This window comes from Lolium rigidum, chromosome 6 (genome assembly GCF_022539505.1).
Source record: "Lolium rigidum isolate FL_2022 chromosome 6, APGP_CSIRO_Lrig_0.1, whole genome shotgun sequence".
Lineage (NCBI taxonomy): Eukaryota > Viridiplantae > Streptophyta > Magnoliopsida > Poales > Poaceae > Lolium > Lolium rigidum.
In genome coordinates this window covers 190338352-190354101 of record NC_061513.1, presented here as the reverse complement: position 1 = coordinate 190354101, position 15750 = coordinate 190338352, and the positions used below count along the sequence as shown (strand labels likewise).

The 15750-nt window shown below is 42.0% G+C and overlaps 1 long non-coding RNA gene across 21 annotated transcripts; it reads left to right on the top strand.

The window, feature by feature from the left end:
- Nucleotides 1-1695: 1695 nt before the first annotated feature.
- Nucleotides 1696-9654, top strand: LOC124661012. Of its 21 annotated transcripts, none has more exons than XR_006990059.1 (9): nucleotides 1696-2050; nucleotides 2133-2410; nucleotides 2555-2642; nucleotides 2847-2917; nucleotides 3782-4264; nucleotides 4399-5058; nucleotides 7185-7589; nucleotides 7681-7750; nucleotides 8004-9654. It is a non-coding gene; the product is annotated as an uncharacterized LOC124661012 (long non-coding RNA). The 21 variants fall into 21 exon arrangements; XR_006990063.1 differs by having other exon boundaries at nucleotides 7185-8563; nucleotides 8673-8727; nucleotides 8985-9654; XR_006990065.1 differs by having other exon boundaries at nucleotides 7185-8727; nucleotides 8985-9044; nucleotides 9145-9654.
- Nucleotides 9655-15750: the final 6096 nt, after the last annotated feature.

The window sequence follows — 15750 nt, the reverse complement described above, 5'->3', positions numbered from 1 at the left end:
ACGCGACGTTTTGGCCGTTTTCGTCGGGCTAGGTGGCCTCAAAAACGAGAAAAAAAAGTTTTGACATGCACCATGGAGAGACCAAAAATCGTCGGCCATGGTGCACCAGCAACCACGGCGCGACTTCAACTTCGTCGGCTATGGCAGCTTTTCTTGTAGTGCATAGCAATATATATACCATGCATGCATATATTTGTATATATATTTGAACATATTAATTCTTGGGCATTTCAATCTCTCTCTCTCTCTCGATCTATCGTTGGTGGCCAGAACAACACACATATGCATGCACTTTATGCGCAAAGGCGCGGGTGCCTCTAATAATTCATGTGTGTGCGCACTCGATTGATCTAGTTTTGATTAATTGTAGCACACAAATAAAAAAGTTGTATTTTAATTCACAACAAGTTAAAATTAAACCCTAATAAAACCCTAAACCTTAATAACCCTAACCCTAAGCCCTAAACCCTAACCCTAACCCTAAACTCTAACTAATTAGCGTTGATAAATTAATTAACTTGAATTTTGATAAGTTCTCGAATGAAAACACGTACATTTGATTAAGTTGCCTCACAATATATATATATATATATATATATAATTAGTGTGCATGCATGGCCTACCATGCATTCATCCATATATTTTAATATATATTTAAACATATTCTGGGGGATTTCAATCTCCCTCTCTCTCTCTCAATCTATATATCGTTGGTGCCCAAAAAAACACACATATATACGCATGCACTTTATGCGTAAAGCCGTGGCTGCCTCTAATAATGTGTGCGCACTCGATCGATGATCCCTAAACCTTAAACCCTAAAACCCTAATCCCTAATCCCTAAACACCATAAACACTAAACCCTAAACCCCAACCCTAACCCTAACCCTAAACCCTAGCTAACCCTAAACCCTAATTAAACCCTATATATAGGCCAACGACACTTAATTGCGCATCAAGCAGGCCGGGGGGCCTCGCGGTCCTCTAATTAAATTAAACTAGATGACACCCCGCGTGGTGCTGCGGCACATTTGTTTACATTGGAGATAGAAAAATAAAACATTCTCAAAAATATGAAACATGACGATTCACTTCCCTAAAGAATCTCCATAAAATGTTTAACTGGAAGCATTAAAATGGCATGGACTTGACATAGAGCAGATGGAGAAGGGTTCACAATATACTGCACCTCACGCAATAAGAGACGTTCAAATCGATTTGAATATGTCCGTTGAAAATGAAGGTGCAAACATACAACAGCGAGTCCAAAGCCAAAAAGTTACTGAGAGGAAGTGACACAAAATAGCATAACTACTATATTAAACGGGAACAGACATCTTTTTTCATATAATTTTGAGACCTATTTGGGAGTTCACCTGGTGGAGACACGTATGTGATTTCGGTCTTATGATTTCACTTGCTATTCTCTGTGTGTCTTATCGGTGCTCTGTAAGTTTTTCATTGCCCATTTACTACCAGCGCATGTGCAGTCCCTTTCTTCCGCTTCGCTCCTTTGGTGGTTTAGGCTGGTGGCTGTAGCGTGGTATGGTTGGGATGCGGTGGGTTCATGTTGTTTATGGTGGGTCCATTTCGCGTGTGTGTTAACGCGTGGGTTACTGCTATACACGTGTCTCCATTAATGATCGTTCTCTACCTCTCTAGAATAATCTAATTTGATCGGCGCCCTGACTCCTCACCCACCGGCGTGCCGCCGCCGTGCTTCCCTGCTCCCACCCCTCGCGACACATAGCACCGTCCTTGCAGCTCCTCATCCACGCGAGACCACCGAGGAAGTTCCCGCGCCCCATCTTCTCCTCAACTGGCCCGTCTCGACGGCCTCCCTGGCTTCCTCCAGGCAGGCCGCGTGCTCCGGCGACGCCGCTCGCTACTTCTTCCACGAGTGTGCTCCTGCGTCGGCGCCGCCCCAGATCCGCCCGCTGTCGGCCGCGCGTCGTGTTGGACTCCGAAGCAGGCCGTCCCGTTTCCTGAACTTCCATTGAACGTGGATGCCGGCAGGACCTCAACGAGAACATTTATTTTCTTCTCTAAAGTAAGCATACTTGCATGATGTGGATTCGTTTGTTTTCATACGGAATACTAGATTTCAAGTCATATTTGATTTGTTCCTCTAGCGTCGCCGGTGCTGATGCGAGAGGCTCAGGAGAAGCGACGGAAGGAAGTAAGGAACGGACGTCCAAGTGCTTTGATACCCTGGGCATCGCGGATGACATTGACGAAGCGGTCATAGTCGTAGGCGAGGAGGATGACCTGAGGAGTCGTTTCTTCTGGTTGCGGCCAGGGAAGCGCAGAGCGACGGAGGCGCTCCAGAAGTGGACTGGCGAGGACTGCCCTCACGGTGCTGTATCGTCCGAGATCTGAGCCTTGACAGTTGATTCAAGCACTCCCTTAGGTATGTTCGTGTTTGGCTGATTCAGTTTTAGTCTGTTTTTTCCCTATGTCAAATGAGAACTTCAACTTTGTTCCTCTGAAATAGCGTACTGCAGAATTTCATGGAAAGGGCCAGAAACTGATTTCAGTCATCGCTTTGCTTTAGGAATCTGTGCGGTCTTCAGGAAGATGTCGCCAGGAGACTCGTGGAGGATGTTTCAACTTGCAAAGAGAAAATGGCTGAACGTTTCTAGGTGCACATCACAGTTTCAGTCTTGCAAATAAATTCAGTCGTGGATTTCTGTAGGAATCTACACGATTCTTGTGTTTCATTCCTGCAAAGAGAATGGCTAAACATTTTTTCATTCTCACTCTTCTTTGTTTGAGGTTTCTGAAGTTTCTGAAAGTGACCATCTTTCCTGGCCCTTATAGCTCGTGTCATCTGTTATGTTCTGCAGTAAATATTAGCTCAAAAGTTCCAAAGTGGGAGCTGGTAATGAGATTTAGAGGGATGCAGACTCAAGAACAGGTAGCTTTTGTTACAGTTCATCTACACTCGGTTACTTGAATGATTGAATGCACATTCAGGCGTGCTATTTGTGTTCTGTCTGATCAAGTGTATTATGATACCAGTATATGCTTCCAGGCTGAATTAGATGTGCTATCCTTGTATGTGTTGTGTTCTACTTTCTACTATGTTAGAGTTTTCATCAGCAAAAATAGCCAGGACCTTTTTGTTGTCTATGCCCACCTATTCCTATGCATCTATTAGTTAAATACATATTATCATACATGCTTAACTGATCAAGCGACCTAGCCACAAAAGTTCACCATTTAGGTTCATGTTTCATTCAGGGACCCTGCATTGTTGTTGAATGGTTTTATTTGATTAAATCCCTACTAATTGGTCCGGTTTTGCATGAACATGGTACATCTATTATAAGTTGCGCCTTAGCTGTACAGGAATTCTGCGTGCGCAACAAACATGTAAGATGATCAGTTTGATGATGCATATACCTGGTTGATTTTGATTTGCATTGATTGCGTATAATTTTTAGGTTTGGACTTATTGGTAAATATGTATTGCGATTTTTTTCTTTTCAAGCGGTTCTCTGATAACTAACTGATGTAATACTTTTTTTAGGCTTTCTCGGGAAAATACTGATACATATACAGAAAATTTAAATGCTACACGAATTGCCATCAAGACAATATTTTCTAATTTTACTTTTTCTGGTTGTGAATTTGCCTCATCCCCTAGACTCCAGAATGAGTACATGGATTTTTGTCGGGCCTTATCATAGTGTAGTGCATACCATCCAGTGTGCATTTCGATTCTTATCCCTTTGCATCATTATAAGGAATTAAGGATCGATGTACTGTTGTCTTGCAGATGTGGGATTCATGGGCGCTTGGAGGACTACAGGCAGGCCTTACCTGACCACCTCCTCCAGCTGGTTGTATAGCTATTTCAGTTGCATGTCTAAACTCCGAATTTACTCAACTGTGAATAACATATCAGTTCAACATTTATTTTTAGGCTAATCAAGCTAATAATTGTGTGCACATCGATGGCAGTCTGAAGCAGATCAGATTGCAGCCATTGTCTGTTAAGCTCCTGAGTGGACGCATTGAAGGGGTGCTGCGAAGCCTGCCATTGAAGGATCAAGAGTCAAGAATCAAGATGCAATTACCATCTATATTTTGCGTTGTGCACCAAAGCCGCGTCAGTTATTGCACGGTGTGACAAGCCACAGTACAGAGGTAGAGAGAGCTTGGTAGAGAGAGAAAGATTGAGTGAATTGTTCATGATCTTTTTTTGGCCTTCTTCTTGCAGCGCTCAGGCTACTTCGTCGTGCCACATGAACATCTGACGGTATGCACCTCATCCTCTTCACTATCCAGATTTGCTTAGAGTACTTTTGCATTCCTAAAGCTTTTCATGTACTTAAAAGTGAAACGGTGCTCATTTTGCTCACTGATTTTTGTGATTATTTGTTTGCATGTAAGGACTGAAGTTTTAGGCATACCAGATAGAAGAGGAGCAGTATGCAAGGTCAAGATGAGGCTAATTCTAGGGCGCAGCTGATGAAGTAGTGAGCAAGGATTTGTTTTCTGTCAGCTCATAATAGGCGAGTTCCTCTTGCTCTTTGGATTCATTTGCTTATGGTGTGCACACCTAGGTTAAGATATGTTGTGTATATCACCTTTTGATGCAATGTTATTTATTAGGCTCACCTACAAATCTGAATCTATTAACTTTTATCAACTTAATAACTTGGATAAGAAGGTTTAGCTACTATAGTATTCTGTAGACCAAACATTATTTCTGTTATTGTACAAGCTCAAATTACTTCCTGTGGTACCTGTATTAGTTTATCAGACCTGGTGCTGCTGAAAGTATATTTCAGATCAACAACCTAATCTAAAATTACAGAAATAGACTACTTTGTGTTAGCAATAGGGAGATTATTTATTGTTTTCAATGAAGGGGGACCTTTCTTCTTATGTATGATCATTGATGTTTTGAATTTTTGGCATCTGGGGTGTTTTGATTTGCACATGCTAAAAGACGAGAAATTTGGCCTTCGTGTTTGCAGTTCACCAGCTCAATTATTTTCTGTTTATTTGGAGTAACGAATACATCATCACTTTGTAGCTGTTGACAAGGTATGTTCCCTTCCTACATGTTTTCAGGAATGCCGGTTCTACATATACATATTATTTGTCTCATATTGTAAAAAAAATCTGTACAAATTGGCTCTCTCGCGTAGTGCAATTTTTCGTATTTAAGAGAATATGCTCACCATCAGAAAACATGAATAGAGAGAATTCAGAAGCAGTTGCTGCACTAGCCAAGAAAAGGTACATGCCCACATTAATTCTATACTGATGAGGTTACAGTAGCAGTACCAATTCACATTCCTTTCACTCTCTGTAGTGGAAACAATGAGCATAGGAAACCATTAGAAATTGTTCCACCTAAATAGAGCATTTGATGCATCCAGGCCCAACTTTAGAACGAACTTCAGTTAAATAAAAAGGGTCTCACCACAACAACAAAAACACTAACTCCGAAATTCCCTACGTGTAGGAAACACCAATATCTCATCTCCAGCAAAAGATTAGGCTAAGCTGAAAGAGAGAAAGAAAAAAATATTCAAACTGATGAAACTAGCATAATTATTTTATCGATATAGCTATTTTGTGGGCACCTGCTATCGATAATACAATTGTAGTGCATCCATTGCTTATGTTGGTCAATTTTCTATGTAATTACCTCTAATGCAAATCAGTAGCACCACCTAACCGCCTTCGCCCTTCTGTGTACATGCACTTGGTCTTTGGGTAGACGCGTCAAACTGATGAAACTAGCATAATTATTTTATCGATATAGCTATTTTGTGGGCACCTGCTATCGATAATACTATTGTAGTGCATCCATTGCATATGTTGGTCAATTTTCTATGTAATTACCTCTAATGCAAATCAGTAGCACCACCTAACCGCCTTCGCCCTTCTGTGTACATGCACTTGGTCTTTGGGTAGACGCGCTTACAGAATCCGATCATTTAATGGAACATATTTGTTATTCATAGGCACAACCTTGCTAGATCAGTGAGAGTTGACTAGAAGAAGCAATAATATTCAGAGCACGTGCCTGGGTATAGTGATCTTACTTGTTTAGGTTTAGTTTGATGCATGTGTGCCTCAGTATATACTTTGTTATGTAGTCAGTGTTCTGTATCCGTAGGTCTGATCCTCAATGATCTTTGTAATGCATCCGAATCAATATCAGCGCTGGTCTTTTTCTAGCCGTGCAGAACAATAGTCTATTCAGTTCGGGGGTTTTTTTTTATGTTGTTCATGCCCCGAATCCTACTGCACCTCCACCTTTCCAACGTAATTGTCCCTTATTCTTTAGATGGCGTAATTTAAAAACATCGGGCGCGGCGTGCCGCCGCGCCAATCCTTGCTAGTAGCTATAACATGTGAACAAAAACTTCTGAAATTTGTAGTAACAGTTCAGTCTTCTTTTTTTTTTGCGGGGAAGCAGTTCAGTCTGTCATGTAAATATCGATCATTCATATATAGTAGCTCCGTATTGCTGAGTGAACTATATGATCGGAATGTGCTAGACCATATGAACTCAGAAAGATAGATACGTAGAGTGTACTTGACCACACGACCAATATCGATGATTAAATTTTTACGCAACTTTGTGACAAACACGGATGGATACATACAGTGGGAAAGTACAATAAGAACAATTAAAACATTAAAATATCATATTGTTTGATACAGCACACATTTATCCACAAGATTTATAATTTTTAACAATTAGAACTTTGTATTACGCCTATTTTTCTTTAATATAAATTTTACATCGTAGGGGCTTCGCCTACAGTAAAGTTGACAAAAAAAAAGCAGTATGTAGTATACCCAGTTAAAATCAAGGGCTCTGTAACTTACATTCTTAATATCAAGGTACTTAACAAACATAACTTCCGATCTTCGTCATGCGCTAAATTGCTAACAAATGGTCGAGGACTTCAATAGCTCCAGGCCTGCACCATAATTCTGCTAATACAGTTGAAGATACTCAGTAACTTCAAATACTTCAAAACCAAATAGTATAACAAAAATCAAAGAATAGTAAATGACATGCACAATGTGATGATATGGCTAGCTAATTTGTTTACCAGTAAAGAACCATCAAGATGATGTGAACACTCACCGAAATCCTATATAACTAAGTAATTCATCCCCACTAACTCATTTCTCTCAACATGCAGCTATGCCACATCACATATTTGCCACATCAGCAAGTTTCCTTCTGTCCATGTTCCACTCATTCGTTCAGTTTGTTCATGGCAAAATCATACGAACGGTCCACATGCAGAGATCATTACTGTTTTTCTTCCCCATCGATCTTTCTGTCTCTTTGCATTCCCGTTGGTCTTCTTCTCCTATTTATGCTGCGCATGCCCTGTTCTCACGTCTACAATCCCAACCATCGAACGCATCCCCATCTCCTCTACTACGGCGGTGCCTTGCCTCTCCTCGATCTACTACGTCCAACCGAAGCAGCAACCAATGGAAGCATCGATTTGGCCATGACGAGTAGCGCTGTTGTGTCGAGGGTTCCCCGACAACGATTCCAACGACTAGAAGAGACATCCCATGTCAATACTATCTAGGTACACACGAGATCTAAATATCCATCTAGGGTGCATAATTTCTGTCGATTATTCCGATTTGCTCTAGCTGTCTCCGTTTGCAAAACCATAGATTTATAAATCAGCTTGCTGAAGCCCTTGAGGAAAGCGATGTTGTCATCCATGGACCATGGGGGTATCAGGTATATATTGTTCATCCAAATTTACTGTGAGTGAATAAATTACCTTGCAGAACTACACAGGGTCCTCTCATAGTCTCATCTATGCTTCCATAATCTTCTTTTCGTCCAACACGTGTTTTTTATATTTGTTAACACTGAAGTGCTCTTTTAATAATTAACTATATATATTGATTGGATCTGCAGTTCTCTAGGGCGTGGACCTGTATAGACGTATGTAAATTTGAAGGTGCTAACCTCTGTCTTCTGTCTTCAGGCCAAGTGCAGTTCCATGTGATTTATTATTTATTAGCAGGGATGAAAACTTCCGTGACAGTGCTCTCAAAATCCAAATTCCGATCTATAGATGTAAGTTCTATTTTAATCATTATACAATATACATACCGTCATCCTTTGACTGTTGTAGCATTGCTTGAGTTCTACACCTGAAGCTAATCGTGTTTGTCTTTGCGGAATTTCTAAGATTCTTTTTATTTGCCTTTATTGTCATATAGTTGTACTACACAGCTCACGAGCCATTGTCTTTGCAACTGGCTTACCATATTGGAAAAGAAAGTTCATCGTTGTGCTAATTAATAATTATATTATAATGTTTTAAGCATGCTCTTGAGGATTCCTCAGGTTTCACGGTAAAAAAATCAACATGTTGGAGTCGACGAACTGAAACCCCTCCCGTCGGTCCCATGGTTTCAGAAGGAGGCATTGACCTGAACGTCCCGAGCAGTATACTGTGGTGCCTTCAGGCTTCAGGTTGTGGAGGATGCCTTCCAATGTCGATGTTGTGGCTTCGTCTTTGGTATCTCTGCCCATGATCATGTAAATAACCCTTTTGTTTTAGTCCCTAATTAAATATTCCTGATTAGCCACGCAATGCAGTTATTATTGTTTCCTGCGTGATCTGTTTTCTCCCATACATGAATTTTAGGCCCGCCATTTCAGATTTAAGCCCGTGGCATGTTTTAGTCCCTTGACTATAGCAGGTTTTTCTCCTAATCCTCCTGTACTATTTTCTTAAATTACAATGAGATTATCTTCCATGATTGTTAATTATGTTTCTTCCTAGCCTTCTGTAGAAGTGTTCATACATGAGTGAATATCTGTGTTACTCTGTATTTGCCATCTGTTCATACATGAGTGAATATTCAGAGTAAATTTTTTTTACGTAAACTTGGAATAAACATGAAGAGTCGTTTTCCTACTCTTCAGTCATGTCCCCCAATATTTTTTCTTATTTCAGTTTCGGTAAGACTCCCAAGCACAATCCAGGTAATTCACAAATATTTGTGTTTCAGTTTAGGTAAGCCTTTATTGGAATGGAACATTTGTTTTCTTTCTTTCAATTATCTGATTCATTAACTCAGAAATATGTTGGTACTGGTGCTACATCTACTGTGCAGGTATTTGAAACGATGCCCCATGGTAAATCTACCTCAAGCTGATTTGTCGATCAAGCAATCTTATCAGTTGTATGCCATTTTCCCCTTAATTGAAGGTTTATCACAATTTTGTAGCAGTGCCATATTTGCTCTCAACTTACAACACTATAATTTGTTTTAAGTTTGCTACTTTCCTACCAATGTTGTTATTAACTAGCTACATGTTACAATATTAAATTTTTTTATTTAAAAAATAGAGGCCTCCTAGAATCCATCCAATATTTTCACCATGTAGATGACTAAGGTTGCCTACTCTTTTTCCAGGCCGGTGACGTAAACGCCAGCTCTCCCGAATGCAATAATCGTCGAATGAAGCTAGATACTTAGTACTTAGTGTGTTATCTACACTAAATTTATGTTTTCCTTGAAACGTGTTGATTTTCCACATTAAGTCAAATAGTACCATGATTTTACGAACTCTCAAATCGTATGCGATATTAATTTCATAAATAGACAAGGTACTCAGCTAAAGGTTCAGCTTAGCTCTTATCAAATTGACATACTATCAATGTTGCTTTTATTTATATAGTGCTTCACTGATAGTGTACCTATGTTCCTGCAGCAACGCGCAGGGTATCATCTAGTTCAAATAGTTCATAGTCAATGACCTTCCACTTGCAACCTCAATTCTAGCACTTACCCAAATGCTAGCTAGGACATCCAATTCCCATCGAGCTTAAACGCTTCAACACCACAGATGCAGTTAACCTTGCGTCATGGATTTAACTGGAACGTGAACTTCAATAGACCACCGAGTTACTTCCTGCAGCAGAGTACGTCGATACTTCTATGTTCCCTTAGTTTACCTAGAGCTCAATAATTTGGCAGAAAAATATGCTGATAGCGAATTTTACCTGTTCCACGGTTGATGTTTATTGTGCCGTGGCATTGCACCTCCCGTTGAAAAGATGGGGAAGGAATTTATATCAGGATTAGTAACCACAAGGTCAACAACAGGTGGAAGGTGCACAGGGGAAACGATTTCGGTCATGTGCCTCGCTAGAATTGCTCCGCTGAGCTCAGGCAGCAACGGCAAGGTCAGTCACACATCTTGATGAGCATAGATCGCGGCGGCTGCAAGCACGGCTGCCGAAGTGCAAACATGGCGCAGCTCCGGTGCAATTCTGGCGAGCAAAGACGTTGAGCCTCTGGTGATCGAGGAGATGGACGGCCATGTCATGGGAGGCAGGGACATGGGTACAGATAATGGGGGGCTTATAAACACAACGCAAGGAGAGAGAGGGGGAGGGGGAATTCATCGGTTTTCATTTGGAAATTAGTGGAGAAGATGAAGAGAAAGGGAATAGAGTTGTTTTCCTATATGCGATTGTTTATGGCAGAAATCATGAGGGGGGGGATAGAGTTGTTTTCCTATATGCGATTGTTTATGGCAGAAATCATGAGGGGGGGGAAGAGATACCACCATCACGGTCACGGAGATTGATTGATGGAGAGGATGAAATATTAATGGTTGTCGCCCGTAGGTGTTCGGTAGCCGCAAAATTGAAAATTGTTGTAGAGAGAAAAATATTGGTGGGCCGGTTCCTTCCATTAGACGAGCATCAAATAGGATTCAGTTATGGGCTGCATGTAGAGTCAAGTAGTGGGATGTAGATCACCGTTCAAAACATACGTGATGATTCCAACATTTATTGCAGAATTCCTTGAAAAACCAAGGTTGTACGGAAACTGAAAATGGGAAACTGAACATGAGGGATTGCTGATTTGGCATGGCATGCTGAGGTGGCATAGCTGCATGTCAAGAGAAATATGGGTAGTGGGGGACTTCTATTTAGAGATAGAACATGTGCCATGCATTAACCCTAAACCATAAATATATAACTAACCCTAGCTAATCAAACCCTACTTAATTAAAACACATGACCCCAAACTATACTAGCTAGCTATAACCCGATCTAATAAAAACATGCTCTATATATAGCAGCTAGCTAGCAAACAGTAGATTAACACCAATTAATATATATATGGCCTATATCGATCATGTTGAATAACATCTCCTCGAGATTCATTAATTAATTATATAATTACCGATGATAAATTAATTAACTTGAATTTTGACAAGTTCTCTCGAATGAAAACACATTTGATTAAGTTGCCTCATAATATATATATAATTAGTGTGCATGCATGGCCTACCATGCATTCGTGCATATATTTTAATATATATTTGAACATATTCTTGGGTATTTCAATATCTCTCGCTCGATCTATACTAGTTGAATGCTCGTGCGTTGCTACGGATTTTTAACTTATTTTGTTGTCACACGTGTGGACATAATCTTGGTGCAACGTGTGAACATAATTGCTACATACTCAACATTGTTACGAAATTACAAAATCTATTTAAATTATAAGAAGTGATCAGTTATTTGCATAGATGAAATGTTTGTACAGGGATGATCTATTTTCAATTTTGGTGTGACGCCCCAAAACCGGTACCATGAGGATCCCAGCGAACCCGCCGAAATCCGCACGATATCGATTCTAGGAGACGCACCACCAAGCGCCTCGTACACGCCGAAGCATGCACGCGATGCGGGTGGAATCAATCACGAGTAGTATTCATTACAACAGGATTACAATAGAGCCCACAAGAAACATATATTACAACAACGACTCCAACGAGTCAAGATACAAATACACAATACAAAGATCCAAATCATACAGAAGATATTATATGTCCGAGTACGGACAAGATACAAATTGGACTAAGAGTCCTGAAGATAAACGATGGCGTCCATAACCCTGCCCAGGCCAAGCCGGAAGGGTAACCTTGCTAGCGTCGTCTTCATCGAACATATCTTCATACCTGCCCGGTTATATCCCGTAGAAGCAGACAATAAGTACGGGTTCATACTTAACAAGACTTCAAGACGTATAAGCATTCGTCAACCAGTCGTCCTTTGTACTTGAGGCACGCAGGGGACTTAGAGGACGCAAGAGGAACGTCATAGGCAATATGGTGGGGTTAAGCGGCAGCGCGCAAGCACTAAAAATCTATAGAGACACTCTACAACATTCGTCTAAACAGAGAAGGTGAGGGAGCGCATAAACTAGCAATTCTATACTCTGCAAACATAACACAACCAATGTGTTCCCCCTTCGCCAAGAAGTACTTACAAAGGCACTCACATTGTTGACAAGTTTTAACCATTTATTATTAGAGTTGTGCTAACTTACTACGCAAGTTATTATGATTGACACAACGGGTGTAAGTTGTCTATGGTCGAGTCATACAGCTCCAAGTCGTCCATAACCGCGGACACGGCTTATCGATAAGATGTACACCCTGCAGGGGTTGCCCAAATGTACCCACACGCACGATCAAACCACTTGCGACAGGTGGAAATCACGACTCGCACTCTCCTTCACGACAACAATGTCCAGGAAGCCACCTAACCAAGTTGAACCCGTATCAGAGTCCGACCGTATCTCCGAAGCGGACCTAGCTGTTTGCGATAGCGTACTAGGTGGTTTAAACACACACTGGGGCGATAAACCACTTCGCAGCGGCTCCGCGACCTATACGTGCATACCAGAAACAAGGGATACAAGGCACCCAGGGGCTTCCCAAAATAAAGAAGTAACAGGCTGGCATGCACGCAACAACAAATGGTAAAACATTGCAAACTAGTTGTGGCCACTGGACAAAGCCGTAGATTCCGGCAGTGGTCGAGGGAGACCCGAAACATACCCACGTGTGGTTAGAGCGCTCGGTCTCGGAACGGATAACGAGAACTCGGGTCCTAAGCTTTAAAGAAACACAAGTGAGCCGTCATAAAACGAGCAACTGACCCACCGATGTCTCCGCTAACAACTATTAACAAGTAACCATGATACTCTCCAACGGATATAACCATAAACCATGTGTCATGTTCCCCAACAGATAACCCGATAAGATAGCAGTAACGGTAACGAGATATAAACAGCACTAGCATGCACTACGACTCGCAAGGCAGACCCGATAACCAAACAACAGCTGTAGGAGGTTGGTGGAGGCAATATAGGCTGCTTGAGGTAACAAGTGGAAGGGACACGTGACAAGAACGCAACTCAAGGATAGCATGAGGGAGAAGGCAATATAAAATAGGTGAGCGACTCCTGCAGGGACAGGAGTATAGGGAAATGCTTGCCTGTTAAAGCTTGCCGAGGGACATCCGGAGAACTTGTCGTATCTCACCACACTACTTCGTGATCCTATCCGGGAAGAAGCAAATGCTGGAACAAACAACGCATGCAAGTCTTACTACTACGGATAAAGAAGATCCAGCATGATCAAGATGATATGCAATAACATGGCAATTATGATGCGATGCAACTTATCCATATTAATCGGAGTCGGAACCCCGGACAATCAAATTAGAGTTGGAGTTGCATTTTCTACCGTCAAATTTAAGGGTGGATTAGCATAGCAAACACGGCAGGGGTGAGCTACATCAAAGTTAAATGGAACCGGGACAACATTTATATAATATATCCCACATATTCCATATGTTACATATTAGGTGTTAATGCAACTACCACGAAATTTTATGATGCATGGTGCAACAGCAAGCATGGATGGCATATTCATGTTCTTCACATTTTTCTGATCAATTTTCATATATAAAATGTTTTGTTTTGAGTTACGGTTTAAAAGATATGAAATAGACAGATTTTGCAAAAAGGGGTTGGGCTGGAAGGGCGTCGGGCTGCTACCTGCTGCTCGCGCGTGGTAATACTCCGGGTGAGGTTCTGGGCCAAGGACTGCTACCTTGGCCGACAGGATGGAGGTTCGCGCGCATGGGCCGGCCTGCCACTGGATCTTGGCCGAGACCATGGCGCCAGATCTAAACACAGAAGAACAAAAATGCCTAATTAAATTGGTGCCTTGTGATTTGAACTCAGGTCTGCAGATACAAGGATCAAGGAACGAACCAGAATAGCTATGCTGCTGATGTTGGATAGGAAGAGATCACGCATAAAGTAAAGCATCTTTGAACTCAAGATCTGGACCAAGCAAAGACATAAAGGATAGATTTAATTCGCAGGGGTGGGGATTTGATCTTGGTTCTGCAGCATAACAGATCAAGGATGAACCACTACGGTACGGCTGTTTCACGTACAGATAGGGTCATGTAACGACTTGAAGCAGCCTAACAAGGAGCTCGGAGCGGAACGCTCATGGCGGAGGATGACCAGGTCGAGCACGGAAACGCAGGGGCAGCCGAACTAGGACGGAGAAATTGGCTTCGGGGGCGCGCCTAGACGCCGCGGACCAGCAGCGGGCGGCGCGAGGGTCGGGAAGGCACCGGAGCTTCGCCGGCGTCGAGGTGCTGCGGGTAAACGGAGACGGTCAATGACGTTGGATCGAACCAGAGCAAGACGAAGGAAAATAAGATGTCATGGTGAACAAGAACATCACCAGGAAGCCGTGCAAGGGGTCGGTGAGGCCGGAGGTGCACCGTAGCGGCCGGAATCGAAGATTTACTCGCCGGAGTTGGAGACAGAATTGGCGAATTCGCCGTCGATTGAAGGGCTCCCAGGTCGATTCCTTGCAGGGAGATGACGAGGACGTCGAGCCGCATCTCCTGGTACCATCGGCTCGGCGAGGGGCAGCTTGCCGCGTCGGCGCCATGGCGACATGGTGCGGTGCTGTGAGGGTTTTCTCCTTCGTTTGCTCACAGAGAAAAGGAGAAGGGTCAGGAGAAGAGGAGATGGTGGCGGCGCAAGATTCGGAGGAGGGAGCTAGGGTTTGGCGCAGGGGCGCGCTTAAAAAGGAGGGGGAGTGGTTGGCGTGGTGGTGGAAGGTGACGCCAGGGAGGAAAAGAAGAGCACGCAGCTCTCGTGCTCTCCCAGGAAGACGACAGGAAAATAAAGGTACCCCTTCGGTGGAGAGAAAAATGGCCAAGCTGGGCTCCTTCGGTGGAGGCAAAACGGGCCAAGGTGAGAGGCACCTTAGAGAGCATGATGGGCTCCAAGCAAAGATGGATCAGATTTGGAGAGAGGAGGTTACTTTGAAATATTGAAATAATATAATTTTGAACTTTGCAAATATTTGAAACAGATTTGGAATTAGTTTTTCAACATATCCAAATAATAATATATGGGTTTTATTACTTTTGAAAAGAAGATAAGGAAGAAGGGGGTTTTATAAAAAAATATTTTATGGTTGCAAAATATGCAAGGTGATTGATGCTATGATTATGCGAAAAGAAAAAGAACAAACAAATCTAATAGGGGTATTTTCCTGGGCCGCTACATTTGGCATAAAAAATAGATAAATAGATAACCTCTAAAATGTATTGCCACCTTGTAGTGCTCAGAAGGAAAAGTAGATGATATTGAAAGCATATCTCTATATTGATTATCCATGAATATCATAGTCACAAACTTTACACCAGTAAATTGCATCTGCATCCACCTAATGATGTACTGCATATAAACATGATAACCCTGCAGGTACTATAACATCTAAGCCATATCTCAATGACATGTATAAGTAGTGAAAATATCAGTCAACTTACCTAAGAAGTCACGACAACCGCATCCAACCAGTGATCGCAT